Here is a 17892-nt window from a genome sequence, read left to right on the forward strand (position 1 = left end):
GGCAATCCAAAGAGATGAGAGTGTCAGAAGTGGATATTACTTTCTGCAAAAAGGGAGAGGGCAGCTGTGATCAGCATTAGGTGCCTGAAACCAAGACATCACTTTGATTTCCCAAAACACCCCAGAGTGACATGGCATTGTGGGGAACTGAAGTAGCATCCAAATCCGACCACCCAGTGCAAGGGGAGGACCTCAGTACTAGAGCATCTGCTTTGCATGCAAATGTCCGAGGTTCAACCCCCAGCATCTCCAGGTAGGGCTGGGAGTGTTCTCTGCCTGAAACCCCGGAGAGCCACTACCAGTCAGTGAAGACAATACTGAGCTAGATAAAACAGCAGTCTGACTCAGTGTAAGGCAGATTCCTCTGTCGAATCCAGGGGAGATGTTAAAGCAGGCTTCAATGCAGATTGAGATGGGAAGCTGATGTGACAGAAGACTGCAAACAGATTGGGCCCGTTTGCCTTCCACAACTTTTGGTGGATGAGGTATTGGTTGCAATCCTTTAGTCTAATATCAGGTTGGGGTGAAGTGGTGCATCATCCCTACCACAGGCAAGTGTGACCTTGGGGTGCCCAGTTGTTGTTGTTGTTCAGTCATTCAGTCATGTCCGACTCTTCGTGACCCCATGGACCAGAGCACGTCAGGCACGCCTATCTTTCACTGCCTCCCACAGTTTGGCCAAACTCATGCTAGTTGCTTCAAGAACACTGTCCAACCATCTCATCCTCTGTCGTCCCCTTCTCCTTGTGCCCTCCATCTTTCCCAACATCAGGGTCTTTTACAGGGAGTCTTCTCTTCTCATGAGGTGGCCAAAGTACTGGAGCCTCAACTTCAGGATCTGTCCTTCCAGTGAGCACTCAGGGCTGATTTCCTTAAGGATGGATAAGTTTGATCTTTTTGAACTCCGTGGGACTCTCAAGAGTCTCCTCCAGCACCATAATTCAGTTAAAGGGGTCTAAATGGAAGTCTCTGTCTAGAAGTGAAGCTTGGGGTAGGTGGGCCGTAGAGCTTCCAGGGGTGGTCTGGGGAGGGCCACCTCAGTAGACCTGTGTCTTGAGGAGTCCCCAAATCCCAGGCATACCCCTGCTTGAGCTTCAGCCATCCATTCAGAGGCTGAAAATAGGTATAAACCCAATGCCTGAGTCAAAGCCTACCTAGATATGTAATCAATAAAAGTGTTGGCCAATTTAAAATCCCAGAATGTTGTCTTTTCCAGTTTGTTTACATCTCTTATTGCCTTTGGCTTTCACCCACCGGGATGGGGTGCTGCTGCTGCTGCGAGTGGGTCCGCAATGCACCCTTCCATGAAGATTGAGATGGGAAGCTGATGTGGCAGAAGTCTGAGTCGGTAGAATGGACTGTACCATTTTAGACAGTGAGTGGTGTGTCCTATATTTGAATGTGTCCTTAAAAATTACCTGCATACAGGAAATCAGCACAATGGGCTGAGCTAGGATCTTTTATCCCTGGAAATGAGCTATATATGTGATCCAGAACCTGCAGTGGTACAATCCCTCCTAGCACCTCAGAAGTGCACACCCTTATTTTGCTGCCTGTTATAGACCAGGCCTGAATCGGAGACTTCTATGTATTTCCAGTGGCTTTTGCTGCTAATTCCGCTCAGCGCTGCTGAAAAGCCCAGACAAAAATTGCTTGGCAGCAGGGCGCAAGGCCATCCGTGCACTCAAAGGAACAGACTCAGCAGATATCACTCATAAAACCGCCCCCATAACAGTTGGGAACCAGTTGGAGAGGTTTCAGCGTGAATATCAATGAGCAGGGAGGGCTCCACCAGGATGGGATCGTCTGGCATATTTTGTTTTGCTTTGAGTTCTTTCCAGACATATTTCAGTTTACATAAATATTTGAAGGTCGGATCAGACAGGATTTGCAGCACAATAGTATTTGGAATGCCTTAGCAAAAACTTTGATAAGGTCTCTTTTAGGTTCCAGGAAAGGGGCGGCAGAGAGAAGGGAGAGTCTTTTCAACAGTCAAGTTTTATACACAAAGCCAACAGCTCTCTGGACTGACTTGCTTGCAGATTATTATTGTTATTACTCCAAATAAATATATTTAAAGTGTCACCTCTCTCTTTTTGCATGGTGGTTAGAAAGTGAGCTGTATTTTTCAAGGCAACTTCCAAGCTTCTTTACATACAGGCAGATATTTGCAGAGGTAAACAACCTACTGGTACATGCCGTGTCACTTTAATAAGCTGCCGTGTCATGACTCCCTTCCTGGAATTTAAATTAGATCAGGATTTAGGGTGTGAAGTTGCCTTTTGGCTCCTGTGAACTTTTTTTCTTTTTTGTCATCGTCCCCGCAACATGTTTAGAGAAATGAAAGGAGGACTCCACCCTTTTGAGTTAAGCAATCTGCTTCTCACAAATGGAAAATACTGCAACTCTCCCCAATTAGTGCAGGAGACACACACACTTCTTTAAACACTATTTCAGTGGGGAAAGTTTGTTTTTGAGGTTGCAGTCAATATACAGAAAGCACAAAAAACACACAACATTTGAGAGATGGGGAATACAAAGTGTAATACTCTCTGTTTGTGTAGCAGCAATGAATTCTCAATAAAGCAGTAGCATTCTTTTCCATTTCTTCTGTCTGCCATGCTGTTTTTCTGTATGGAAGGAGGGGTTTCGGGAAAAGCAGTCAACAATGGGCTCGTCCATACTTACCTTTCTCCCACCATTTTCCCCTGAGGAAATCCGATCTTTACTGCTGAATCAGTGCAAACATCCATCAGGTTTTCCATGGATTGACGTTTGCTCCAATTTATCGCTAAAGAGCAGCTTTCCCCAGATAAAGCTGTGGGGCAGGGGCAAAACCATGTGGGCTTATTTCAAGAAACTGCAGGACAAGTAGAAAACAGCTAAGACCCATGCTTTCTAGGCATGAGACAAGCACAAGTCTAGTCTTGATGAGCAACAAACTCATTTTGGTATAATTCCACTGATTAAGCTTTTGTTGTAGAACTATACTAGGTATTCCTTTTATGATGGCATTTTCTTATATCTTACATTCTGCATTCCATTCAAATAGGTGGAATTTTGATCAAGGTTAACAGAGTTTTGAAAAAAATGACCAAGAGGCTACAAGGGGATCTACAGCCACCATCTTTGAGAAATTCTTCATTTTTGTGCTGACAAAATATGAAATGGGATGCAATCTAGCAGACTTGAGGTGGCTGGAGAAATTATTATAATTCCATCTGCTTCCTATATAAGGTGGTCTGTAACAATGAGATACCTGATTTGATTCAAATTGATACCTTTGATTCAAATTTTAGGAAAACAAACAACCCCCCCCCCACCTTGGCATGTTCAGAGTTCCATTTATGTGTGTTAACAGGAAAAATTCAACCCTCCCAAATATTTCACCTGGAAGGGACAGCTATCCTTTCACATTGATGCACTGTTGTTCTTTGGTGGATTTGTCGCAAAGCCTCCTGCTATGACCTTTCAACTTTATAGTCTATGAAATTTCAATTTTCCTCTCCTCCAATATGCAGAATTGTTTTCATAATGGAGTTTTGCAGAACTGCTCTATGAAGGTAGGGGAGCAAAAATGCCAGTGTTTTGTGTGTATGTGTGTGTTGTTCCTTTTGGCTAGGGTACTTTTTCTTTTAAATTAAGTATATCTCTTGATTAGGGTGTGTGCCTTGCAGCAAACTGGGGTAAGTGAAATGTTAACGTTGGCTGCTAAGTGAAGCAGGAAAGGGCTTCCCAGGGAGATTTATTGTTTACATTCAATGAAAGGAAAAGTCTAACTTGAAATGCTCAGATTTAATCTCAGTGCCGATTAAAATGGGGCTATTGTATTGTGGCAGGGTTGTTTGGAAAGGTGAACTGAGGCTTTCATGTAGCTACAGTAAATCGACATGTCCCTGAGGTTTGCATGTGATCAGACCAGACAGACATGCTTAGCAGTTTGCAGTGAGGGTTCTGCCCCACTGATAGCACAACAAGCACTTCTTATTCTTCTGCTTAATCTTTACCTGCTTGTATAAACATCTCTGGAACCTGCTTTTGTATGCCAGCTATTTCCTTCCTTCTTCTTCTTTGGCGATCACTCGTTGCTGAGTAAGATTGTCTTCCTTGAACATGGTCTTAACAGTGAGTCCGTACGGGCTGTTTGCAAAAGACACTCAATCCTGCATTATGGCTTCATTCGCTGCATTTCCACACTGCCCAGTAACTAAAGTTCTCTGCGTGGGTTACAATAACAAATAGTTAAACTGTAATAATAATAATAATAATAATAATAATAATAATAATAATACATGCACATGAATTTGAAAATAGTAAATACACAGTATAAAACCAGGATAAAGCCTTCAATGGGGGAAATAGCAATGCAAAATACTTTTCTAAAAGTCCCGGGAGAATCAAAGGGTCATCAGATGGCACTGAAAAGACAATGTGGGTACTAGGTGAGCATAGAGGAAGAAAAAGCTGATATTAATATCCAACCAAGTATCCTGTGCCTAGGCCACATCTCCTCCCTTACATGGACCCCCAGATTGTATTCTCAAGCCTCCCCCTGGAATATTATTCCCCCTGGAAGAATATGATTGCAATTAGAAATATTTTCACCAATTACCAATCTTTCAGCCATGTTTTGGAACTAATGTTCCTGGCTCATTCTCAAAGTCAGCCTAAGCTGATAAGAAGCTACATTTACCCATGTATCTATCTATGACCATTTTTGGGCCACCCTTCCACCAAGGAGTTTAAGGTGGTTTAGACAGAGTCATAGAATTGTAGAGTTGGGACCCCAAGAGTCATCTAGTCCCACCCCTGCAATGCAGGAATCTCAACTAAGGCATCCATGACAGGTGGCCATCCAACTTCTGCTTAAAACCTCCAGTGAAGGAGAGTCCACAACCTCCCATTACACAGTCAAACAGCTCTTACTGCCAGAAAGTTCTCCCTGATGTTTAGTCGGAATCTCCTTTCTCTCTTTCCCCTCCCCCAACAACCCTGTGGGATAAGTTAGGCTGTGTCCTCTCCTGTTCTTGCCAGGCAGCCTATGCAGCAAGGCAGGCTGGTGGTTGCAGTACCATGGATAGCTCCAACTTGCTGAGTCCATTTGAGCCTCGCCCTCCCATCTTCCTCTTCTAGGCTCCACCCAGCTATGGAGAACTGAAGACAGGTGCTTCTCCTATATTCCATGGTCTTCCACCTACCAGACTCTCTGCATTGCTGCACTGCTTGGACACTATGGGAGGCTCTTAGTTCCCCAGGCCCAGCGGAAGGCAGCCATGAGGGTCCTGGTTCTAGCTCTGCAGGGTCTTAATGTTATGGGTGGTAGACCAGTGGATGCCTGTCTTCCAATCACAGCTTCAGTGGTCTCCAATCCACAGCATCAGGCTCAGAGTCTGGAACTGGGTCTGGCTATTCAGCCAGTAGCACTGCAGCCTCCCTTATGCTGTCACGGTCACTGCTGGAATCCAGGGTCATGGCAGGCTAAGAGATGGTTACAGGCACTAGCTCAACCAATGAGCTTCATGACTGAGTGAGGATTAGAACCATGGTCTCCCCTGTGCTGCTCCAACATTCTGATCACTTCAACACAGAGGTGATGCCAGCCTGCATGCTATTATTTTATGTTAATGGCAGTGGCCCTACCCCCCCCCCCAAAGTATGCACACCACTGTCATTCAGAGGTGGGTTTAGGGCAGCGTGACTGGTTCCACTGCATTGGACACCAAGCCTAGGGGATGCCACAAGGAGTCACAACTATGGCGTAGTGAATTGAGCAGAACAGAAGACGAGAGGCAAGTGGCAGCACTAGGGTGGTGTCACACTGCAGCAGCACTGGGTGTCATGCTGCAGGGGGCACCACAACAATGCTGTAGAACAGAGCATGAGGTGGGGGCACCAAACTTTAGCACCGCACAGGGTTCCACTGAAAATTGAAACAGTCTGCCACTGTTGCCAAATTTTGGCCTTGCACAGGGCACGGCTGAAAAAAAAACTAAGTTTGTCCATGCTGTCATTAACATGGAGGCACTGACCAGGGTGGTGATGGGAGGTAGATTGTACAGAGCCAGAATGCTGTCAGGAGGGTCCCCTGAGGCCAATTTGCCTGCCCACCCCCAAACCTAGAGATCCCTGTTCAGAGATCAAATGTAGGCACCCCTTTTAATGCCACCTGGGTATCAGACAGCAGAAAGTTGACCCTCCCTGCTGTGGTTGTTTCCTCCAATCAGTGCATTAGACCTGGCTGCTCAGGAATGAGAAGTTGCGAAATCCTAATGGTTTCCCTTGGCAAGTACATCTAATTTTGATTCCAGCTTCTTAGGGGAAATGCCAATAGTTGCTTCTACTTGGTAGATGAGCTGGCCACACCTGCTTACCTGGAGGTTTCCCAGATTGCAAGGTTGTGTGTCTTTGGCAAGCATTCTGAGAGCCATCTGTATGCTAGTTAGGGCTAAGTGGTTTTCATGGGACGTTCCCTATTTTAAAATAGCTAACTGCTCCAAAACGGTTGACAAGGTGTTCAGGAAAAAAGTCTCACAGTGATTTGCAACCAGTTAAAAAGTACCATAAAATAGTCATCAGCAATATAAAAAAAAAACCATTCCAAACACTTTTGGAAGTGTTCTGATAATTATCTGTTTGGGCATGAACTATAAATCCAAGTCAATGAATGAAGAAATTGATAAATAAATTGTTGTTAATGGTTATTAACTACTGCTGTGGTATTCAATTGGCATTTCTATAAGCAGTCCAAAATGATTGCGTATGCCTCAGAAGTATGGTCCTATATTTCATCAGATTCATGAAATCATCTGAACTTTAATTGTATATAGAGTTGTTCCAGTCCCCTGCTGGCATTAACTTCTGTAACTTCAGAACAGTTGTTGGCATCTATGGAAGTGGGGGGGAGGGGGCTAATCTATGAGTGCAACCATGTCTTCCTTTTCCCTTGATGGTATCTGGTCAACGTACACGGGCAATTTATTACCCTAACCAATTAGGGGGGGAAATGCCATCAATGATATTGCTTTTCCCATGGTTCTTTAATTGTGTCTGTGAGCATTTAGAATGAAAAAGAACTGAAATCTTCTTAGTCACCTAGCAACGTCACTTCATAACTTTCATATAATTAGGCAGCTGGGTTGACCTTTAGCAAGAAAAATTCTTACTAGAACATTAACTGGCAAACTCCAAGGTTTTTCACAAGCAGATGCTGGAGGGTTTATTACAAGGCACTTTTAAAAAAAAAATTGCAGATAAAACAAAAAAATCAAAAACAAAAGGGGGTAACATCCCCTCTCCAACAGCAGCATTAAACCATACAGGAATCATTTTACAATGTTCCTGGTGTGTGTTGTTTCAGTGACAATGACAATTCTACAAAGCACACTTTAGAAAGAAGGGCCAAAAGGTAAACGTTCCAACCTTTACCTGGGAGGAGTCAATATGACATTGTTTGGCAGAACAATTTGCAGTTTCCCTGCAGACCTGTAGCTAAAGGGATGCTCAACCCCCCCATACACACTTTAACACCTGTTCCTTATATAAAATAAAATGTGGTTCGATTTTTCTGCTTTGGTTTTGCTTTGCTTTTTTTAAAAAAAATCCTCAAATGAGTGGGACATTTTTGCATCTGAGTTGTTAGCCCTACTCAAATCTCTGTATTGTTGAGTATGAACATGCAGAGAGCAGGCAGCAATTACACCTAATTGGAAGGTCAGAACATAGTGGGCATGCATTTTCCCAGTCAGTTCCTGATTCTGGTGTCAGAATATGTAACCAGTTCTGTTCCGGTTACATTGACTTGTTTCCGGGCCCAGTTTAAACTGCTGGTGTTTTGTTTTGTGTTAACCTTAAAGCCCAAACCAAGCTTTGTGAAGGACTGCCTCCCCAAGTATTAACATCAGTATTAGCATAGGCATTAAACCCCCCCCCCAAAAAAAAGGACAAAAGGAGGCACAGATTTACATAAAATTTGCACTTGCTATTTTATACCCATCAATACACATTTATAAATATTAGCTATGACGTAAGCAGAAATACAGTACATCTCACCATAATGCAAACAGATGATCTGTGTGCTTGCACATTCAGCTTCATTAATGACAAACCCCCGATTCCCAAATTCCAGGATTCATAGTTAATGAAGCTTGTTCATTCTACTGTCCCAGCCTCCCTTCTAACAGGTATTCATCTAGGCCACTGTAACATATGTGTATCCTTGAATCCAGTGGTTTTTTTCTGGGGGGGGGGGGTACCCGTGCCCCTAAATGTTTTGTGAATCTTTGTGCTTTTGTCCATTTACTGTATTTATTTTTCCCATTTTGAACTATAAAATGGTTATTTTCTTGAGTCAAAATGAGAGTACCCCTAAACATTTTCTTTTAGGGGGGAAAAAACACTGCTTGAATCCATCTCATCCCCAGCTTCCCACTTGCAAATTTCACTCTATTGATCATGGCTGCAATGTTTTAATCTTCTGACAGTTGTGTTATTTGCTGCTTTGTAATTTACCTTATTATAATACTGTTTTGTATTCCCCCCCTTTTTTTTACTGTGTACATGGCCCAGAGAACTCTTGTTATCAGTAGAGGTTGTGAATGTTGACTTGAGTGAATACATAGGGGCCCACCTTTATTTTATCCAAGGTGAGTTCATTCCTATGGATAAATTCCTATGGGTAAAAAGAACAGGACCTCTGCTTATCATACAGAACCTGGGTAGTTTTCCTTCTGCCCATGTGAGGGACAGAGCAGGCAGGAAAGGCCCCTTAAGGTCACCGGGGAGAGTAGACCAATACCAGGCACTCTGCAAAAACTCACTGAAGCACAACACTTTTGAAGTGCAAGGGCAAAGATGAGAATAAAGACTACAAAAAACTGAGCTCATGGGACTTTAATTAAAGACTAGTTGACCTCCCCAGGTGGAAAGTGCAATAAATCTGCAGACTGAGGGATATTATAATAACTAGGTGTGAAGCATGAGGAAGTCAGTGGAATTTGGGAGGGCTTTGTTCCTTGCTGAAAACCATATGTTTATGCATGAAACAGATTAATATATAATTGGTGAGATTAATTATTGCATTATAACTGGCTTTTACTGCGGGAACCTTGCCATGTACTGAACAATGGCACACGAGAGAGGCTTTTTGGAGAGTTGTTTTTAAAACATAAAGGCTCTCATCCTGCCTTGCACAAAGCACCTCCTAACCTCCTAGGTATAACCTTGAGGAAAGAATGAAAAGAAGGTCCAATTATGGTTATACAATGAGACTCATCTGCATTTATTATATGCGAAGTTTCATACCATTTTCTGGCAGCCTAATACAAAGCAAACAGGCTAGGGATTCAGCTGTCGCAATCTGTATTGAAAGATGAATTAAAAACAGAGCCACCGATGAGGAGGAGGAGATGATAGCAACAACAGCGTCTGCTCTGCGGAGGCTCTGCTGTAAACTATCTGAAATCCTGCAAATGTATTGTCACACAACAACATAAGAAGGGTCTGCAACCTCAAGCCAATGGCCCATCTATTCCAGCATCTAGCTTTTTCATGTTGGTGACACACTTTTTAGACATGCATCATTTTGCAATACAGGGATTCAGTTTTAGTAGCAAACAGGCAGGCTGCCCTCTACCTTTCCAGCCCCGGGAGGAGCATGGGGAGCTTTTGCGTGACACACCTACACACTGCAGCTGACACACTAACGGGTCACGGCACACAGTTTGGAAAGCTCTGATCTAGAGGCTCCATGGAGTGGCAGAACTACCACTGCATTCACATCCTGGCTACTTACAGTGGTAGTGGCAGAAGGTGGGGGCAGGCAGATCAGGCCTAATCCCTGTGTTAGATTCAGCCTGTGGGAGGATACTCAAGGGTACACAGTACACACACCAAGAAGAAGAAGAAGAAGAAGAAGAAGAAGAAGAAGAAGAAGAAGAAGAAGAAGAAGAGGAGGAGGAGGAGGAGAAGGAGGAGGAGGAGTTTGGATTTGATATCCCGCTTTTCACTACCCGAAGGAGTCTCAAAGCGGCTAACATTCTCCTTTCCCTTCCTCCCCCACAACAAACACTCTGTGAGGTGAGTGGGGCTGAGAGACTTCAGAGAAGTGTGACTAGCCCAAGGTCACCCAGCAGCTGCATGTGGAGGAGTGGAGACGCGAACCCGGTTCACCAGATTACGAGTCTACCGCTCTTAACCACTACACCACACTGTTAAAAGTGTGGCACTTGCTGTAACAACTTTATGGTGAATAACTGGATTCAGCAATAAACTTGTCCCCTTCCCATCTAGTAGCTAGGAAAGTAAGAACAAAGCAACACAGAAACAGCAATCTAGAAAAGGAGAAAGTTTGCTTTACGAAGTGTTTGCTTTTTACCTCAAGCACTGAGTCACCTACATTGAATCTGAATGCAAAGTTTAATACTGAGCAATTACTTGTTGAGACTAGTAGGTGGGGGAACACAACCCTCTTTTCTTTTACCAATGAGGCCTCTCCTACTGTCAAATGAATACATAGATTATTGTGTTTTGCAGGATCCACCACAAAAGCTGTTGATTTTAACAACTTTCCCTCTTCTCATGTCTCATCATGTCCTTCCAATGGGAATGCAGCAATTTCGTATTTCAAACACTCAACAGCTCCATATATAGTTATAGATATTAGATACGTGCAGAGGTAAGGGCCATCTACCCATTGCAGAACCTGATCTAGGTAAACTTCACCTTTAAATATGGAGATGAGGAATTTAATATTTACTCTCATTTCAGTTTCACCCCTACTATCTGTTATTACATAGTCATATTTGCCTCGCAGACTGCCAGTGTGTCCAAAACAAACAAACAAACAAACAAACAAATTAAGAACAAGATCTTCCAAAGATCTCAGGGCAGTTCACAGCATAAAAATACAGAATAAAAACCTGATTTCCCACAAGCATCTGGTTGGCCACTGTGAGAACAGGATGCTGCACTAAGATGGGCCATTGGTCTGATCCAGCAGGCTCTTATGCTACCTGTTCTCTGTTGTACTACAACACCCCTGACATTTGGCTGAGGCTGATGGGAATTGGAGTACAGCAACAGCTGGAGCGGCGCACATTCTCCATCCCTGTGACATGCATTCAAAAACCAGCTGATCTGATATCCTATATGGGAGCCAGGTGGCTTTAAATCAGTTTATTTGAGGGATGCCAGTTTTGTTTATGCCAAGTTCAATCTAGCATTACACATGTAATTCCTTCGTTCATATGCCGAATATAGAAACCCTATGTAATTTAACATGATGACTCACCACGGAGTAATGAGTTCCCTTGGTGAATGAATATGCCTCCCAATAATGCTAATAATCTGCTAAGTCCCAACAGGCTAGCTAAAAGTTTACATTGCCTTTGGAGCTCTGTAGAAGTGTAGAAGTGCTGGGTCTACAGGAGGTCATCTTCTGATAGCTGAGTTTATATATTCAGCAGAATCAAGTGGGGGAGGTGTTTCTTGGACTGGGATGCTAATGGTTCCCCCTTTGGTGAAGGTTGCATGTCTGAATGTTCCCCCGTAGCAGGAGGGAAAACAGAAATGAGAACGAACCAATAACCTCCCATCTCACAGAGATATTTTAAAAACCATAGAATGTTAAGCTGCTGAATGTCTGGTTGAAGAAGAACATTTTCACCTGGCACCTAAAGATATGTAATGAAGGTGCCAGGCAAGCTTCCTTGGGGAGAGCGCATTCCACAAATGAGGAGCCACTGCAGAAAAGGCCCACTCCTGTGTTGTCATCCTCTGGACCTCTTGTGGAGGAGGCACATGAAGAAGGGCCTTACCTGATGATCCCAGGGTCCACGTAGGTTCATATGTTGTTGTACTGCAACTCCTATCATCCCTGATCATTGGCCATACTGGCCAGGACTGGTGGGAGCTGCTGTCCAAATGTAGGCAGGCAGGCAGGCACCATATGACATACTCCTGCTTCAGAAGGTGTCTCTCCATATAATATTCAGATAAGCAGGCTACAGTCCATAACTTCTGGCATTCATGATCTCTTGGCTACATGGGAAAACCTGTCCTCTTATTCTTTCTACCTATAATTTGAGCATAAAAATAATATGTTCTTGTTTGGCTGATAAAATACCAAAGTCTTTTGCTGATGCTATTAGCTTTCACAATTTTTTCTCGCATTTACAGTGATTGGAAAATCTATACATTATCATATTTGGAAAGTATACGCCTGTGAAACACATAAAATATGCTGTGTGTGGTAGCTGCAGTGCATAGCAACATTAGCAAGGAAAGTTTAGAAGGGAAGCTTGTAAGGTGTGTCAGCTTTTGGCCCTGCCAGGAATAGTTTGTCCACACCAGTTCTTCTCCGTTGTACTATGAGAGTCTCATACCACGTGAAAAAAGTATACTTGCTACAATCTGATAAATGATGAAAGCATTATATTGGAGCAAATCTTAGCAGTTGTGCAAGTTTCATGCACTAGCACACATCTGAATCACACTACAAGACACTGGTTTTCTGTTCTGCAATTGAACTTCTTAAAAGCTGTGCCAGTTCTCAAGCAGTTCCCAGCAGGTTTACTCTGACCGGGAGCCATAGCTGTCAACTTTTCCCCTTTTTAAAGGGAAATTCCCTTATTCCGAATAGGATTCCTCGCAAGAAAAGGGAAAAGTTGACAGCTATGCTAGGAGCAGCTCCCCAACCTTGCTTACTCACATCTATCTGGAGATGCCGGGATAGTGAACCACACAAAGCATGGCCTTGTTAATAACAAATATGCCTCCCCCCCTCCCCCGCCGTCTCAGCCCCACTGCCAGTGGTGTGCCTGAATCAGTGATTCTTGTCTTCTTGGGCCACTGTTGCTTTTTATGTGTGATACTGTGGTTAATGTACTGTGCAGATATGTAGATTATGTCCCTTATTTATAGCATGTTCAGGCTCCTAGTTCATAACATGCCCACCTGCTCAAATGTTTTAGTTCCCAAGAGCATAAGAAGAGCACTGCTGGATCAAGCCAAGGGCCCATCTAGTCCAGCATCCTGTTCTCACCAGGAACAACCAGGTGCTTGTGGGAAACCTACAAAGGGACACAATTAGTTGAAGCAGCCTTACCTCTTAACTAAGCCTTAGAGGCTGCTGTCAGCGAGTCTTTAGAAGCTTTCAAGAAGCACATTAAATACCCCAATCGGTATTCCCTTATGCATAAAAAAATCCCTTTAACAAGCAAACTTAATTAATAGTTATTCTGTCTCCAGTGATGGTGTCAATCTCATGCCTAAGCTTATTATAACAGGGGGTGTTGAATTTTTCAACTTTCAAATTCCCAAAAAATGAGAGATGCTAAAAAGTTGTAACATGACTTGGGAATTCAAAAGAGTTTTTTGTTTTTTTTTTGTTTTTGCTAAATCAATATCATTTAGTTTTGCCTGGCAAGTAAAATGTGTGTAAAATTACGTAGAAATCATTTCAAATTATTGCCAAGTACTTGCAGTTATATAGTAACGTCAATATTAATATTTAGCATGACCTGACATTTTCAGAAGGCAAATTTAAAATCCTTTGGTTTTCTGAAAACAGTTTATGTGCTTCTTCATCAAACGTGGACTTAGCAAGCTAAATGCTGCAAAATCCCAAAAGTAATGGCGGATTTGAATTCCAGATACCCAAAAACATATTTTTATTACTGCCTCCGGCTGTAGAGCCAGAGAATAACCATTATGGGTAGAAGCCACGGGTAGCTTTTTCTTCCATGAAGCATAGGATATGAAGTAGCACAAAATACTTCTCCCACTTCTGTAGCCCAAGCTGCTTGATAGGATCATGGTGTTAAACCGCTTAATTGCTTGACAGCCTGAGCTGTCAGCTTGCCAGCATCAAATTTCCCACCACCTTTAATCCAATAAGACCTAAGACAAATGAGCGGAAGCCCCAGAGGGTCTCATCTGTGGCTGGACTGCCCCACTTCAGTGGGCAGGCGAGGGATTGAAGACTTCAGCCTGCCTTTGTATTACAGGCGCCATTGCATACGCAACATTATCATGTCAGTGAAAAGGCTAACCTAGGTTCTCTTCCCTGACATGCTCATTTTCCATGTGTAGGGAGTATTTTCTTCAGTGGAGCATTCAGCACACACATATGCACCCTGTGCTCCGGAATGGCACAGCCCAGAAACAGATCCATCACTTGGGGCTTTTGCCCATCTGGTTTTGCACTAATAAACCTGTGATGGACAGGAACACCAGAACATTCCAAAAGTGGCCTGTTAATTCTCTATAGACTCGATGGTTTCCATTTCCATTCCATTTATATAGCTGTTAGCTACAGCTACATAGTGGGGTTGGCTAGCCTGGGGCATATATCACATTTTATGTTTTACCTTTTGAACCTGAACAGGCAAAAGATATGGAGACATTATTTACTGACCTTTATTAGCCATCTCTCTGAGCTGGGGTTTTCTCCCTAACCCCAGGAAAGCGCAATAAATTATACAATTCAGAGTGAGGAGGGATTGGAAAATCCAAACAAACCAGCCAACACTGAATGGCTAAACAAGAGAGTTTCCCAAGCCTCCACTGCCTGTTGTTTTTTTTGAACCATATTTTCCCCCTTTGACTACAGAGCCTCTTCAATCTGCTTAAGTGGAATTAACTCTGTGGTCTGGAATTCTTACGGAGCTGTGTTGCTCTGATCCCCTTGGCTCGTGTTGTACTTCTCCTAAATTTCGGTGTGCTCAGGAATGTATTAATGAGGCCCAATTACAGAAAAGTGAAGGTTTTTAAATCAACATCTTTACTAAAGCTGCCGTGCTCCTTTTATTCCTCAAAGCAATAGAAGGCCCCTACAATAATCAAGGTTGAGACTAATCACGTGAGCATCGTATTCTCCCAGGATCTGCACATCGCAGGCCAACCCTCTGATATGCACAAATGATCAAAATGTTTAACCCAAAAGGTAGGCTTCAGTCATATAGCCAATTAACAGTGTGATCCTGTGTGTTTCCACTTGGAGGTCAAGTCCCCTTAAGTTCAATTAAACTTACACACAACCTCTCAGGGGCCACATGGAGCTGGTGGGCAGGGCCAGAGGAAAAAGTATGCGGAGCAATGCATGCAAATTTTACCTTTGTACTATGGGCCAATTTCCATGCACTTTCATAAGCCTCTTGCTGTCCTCCATGTAGGCAAGTGAGAGGCATTTTCAGAGTTCAAGGACTTAGGCTGTGTGCACATCAGTAGCTTAAAAGGCAGCTAGTTTCTTCTTTTTCTCAATTTCGGTCAAAGCTGGTTTGGAGGAAAACACATCAGAATACAGTCTTTCATAAGAAACAGTACGGTAGGTTAGATACAGGCTAGGTGTGGGGATTTTTAGTTTAGAGAAAAGGCAACATGATAGAAGTTTATAAAACTATTCCTGGCTTGGAGAAAGCGGACAGAAACAAGTTTTTCCTCCCTCTCTAAAATCTGTGCCCATCCAATGAAGATTCAGGACAGATTTTAAAAAGGACTTCTTCACTCACCTACAGGTGGTACTTAACACCACAGAAACTGGCGCTGATATGCCCAGGAACCTCACCAAAATGTTGGAGAGGCTGCACCTCCACAGGCACATACTTCCACATGTGGTGGGAATGCCCCCAAATCTGACTCATCTGGACAATAGTCCTACAAGAAATATGCAAAATAACTAAACAGGTATCCAGAACTGGCCCTGCTAAACATCTTCCAAGATCATAATGACCACTCACATGATACAGAACTTATAACCCACCTACTCTATTCAGCCAGAAGCCTCATAGCCAGACACTGGTGAGACGTGTCAGGGGTGAACATGGACCAGTGGTACCATATCATTTGGGAAACAGCCTTACTAGAAAAGCTAACCAATAATCTGAAACTGACACGGGGACAAATAGAAGAGGACGCCTTTACCCCAGTATGGCTCCCCTTTATCACATACACAGCCCAACAAGACAACAAGAAGAACCCACCAACAGCATACGAATCAATCTGGCTTACTTGACCCAACAAGGCCCCCCCCAAAGGCAAACACGCCCCATTGTAGCCAACCACAGACAACCAACCACACCCTAGACCCCCAACCTCTCTCACTACCAAGGAAACATAACAAGCAAATAGAAAGAGAACCCATCTAGTTGACGTTGAGACGAAACCCCACACGTACACTGCAAAAAAATCTAAATTTCACCACCACCCCTCCTCTCCTCTCCCTCTTCTTCCTGACCCAACACTGATTTCTCATAGCAAATGTAACTGATCTGTTGGAAAGACTGTACAACTTTAAAAAGGAGACAAGATGTGTACTTTTGTAAACCAAAAACATATTTAATAAAAAGAACTACTTCACATAGTTAGACTGTGGAACTCACTCCCACAGGAGGCTGTGATGGCTGTCAGTAGCTTTAAAAGAGGATTAGGCACATTCATGGAGGAGAGAGCAATAGAGGTCTAGTAGCCATGTTGGCTATGCTCTGCCTCCACAGTTGGAGGTGGCCATGATTCTGAATACCAGTTGCTTGAAACCATAGAAAGGGAGAGTGCTCTTTTGTTCAAATCCTCCTTGCAGGTTTCCCACAGGGATCTGGTTGACCTCTGTGAGAACTGGATGCTGGACCTCATCAGGAGCGGAGTAAGGGGGGGCGATGGGAGCGCACCGCCCCCATTGGCGTGATCCCGGTGGGGTTCCATCACGGCTGTCCCCCGTCAGCGCTGGGCACCCTGCCCCCGCAGGCTGCACGCCCCTCCCCCAGAATGTGTGCCATGCCCCTGCGGGCGACATGCCCCGCCCCCAGTATGCGTGCCCCACCTCCGGGGCACATGCCAGCCCCGCCCCTGCCTGCTCCCCACCCCTGGTAGAGAATGAAGCTACACCACTGGACCTCATAGGCCCATTGGCCTGATCCAGCAGGCTCTTCTCATGCCATTATGTTCTTTTGTTCCTCCACTCTCATAGCACTAAAGAATAAAACATTTTCAGGCTGATTTTGCATTGCGGTGTGAACTATGAGGCTAGCACTGTGGATGCAGTTGTTGATGATCCATAAGACCAATGATAAAGAATCAAAACCCTTCAAAGGTAGGAACTGTAGAACAGCAAATGACCCTGATAGATTTCTGTCTCATTTTGATTTCTGCAGGCCTCGGGACTCCCTGGATAAATAAAGCCTCCTTTAAGAAAACCTGGTGCTAAGACTGGCCACTAACCAAGGAAAAAACAGTCATGCTATTCAACGGCCACATTTGGTGGTGTTAAGATGGAAGGCTCTTCCTTCCTCTCTTAAGAATGGACGATTTATAAAATGAATAAGAACTAAGGAACTTGCAGCATGGCTCATATATGGAGGCAACAGCTGCAAGATTCCCTTGCCTTTCGCAGCATCTCTCACAGTGAATTCTCTGTTTTGGCAGGTGATGTTGCTGATTTGGAAAACGCGTACTAATCCAGCCAAAGAGATCAACAATAGGCAAATGCCACAACACCAAACGGAGCTTAAAACAGACAAAATGCTGGTGGTGCATGACCATCAACAGCATTATACCTGATGGGATCTTTCCCACCCAAAACAAACTTGTGATTAGGGACAGAAGAGTCTTCTCTACTTTGGTAAAATATATTTAATTATAGTAATTATTTCTAATTTTGCACCCATGCATATAAATTAGCTTACACAATTTTTACGAACATCTGTTTTGTCCTCTCTCTTACCCTTGACCCCTAAAGGTAAAGGGACCCCTGACCATTAGGTCCAGTCACGGACGACTCTAGCGTTGCAGCGCTCATCTCGCTTTATTAGCCGAGGGAGCCAGTGTACAGCTTCCGGGTCATGTGGCCCGCATGACTAAGCCGCTTCTGGCAAACCAGAGCAGTACCTATTTATCTACTTG

This window comes from Lacerta agilis, chromosome 11 (genome assembly GCF_009819535.1).
Source record: "Lacerta agilis isolate rLacAgi1 chromosome 11, rLacAgi1.pri, whole genome shotgun sequence".
Taxonomy (NCBI): Eukaryota; Metazoa; Chordata; class Lepidosauria; order Squamata; family Lacertidae; genus Lacerta; species Lacerta agilis.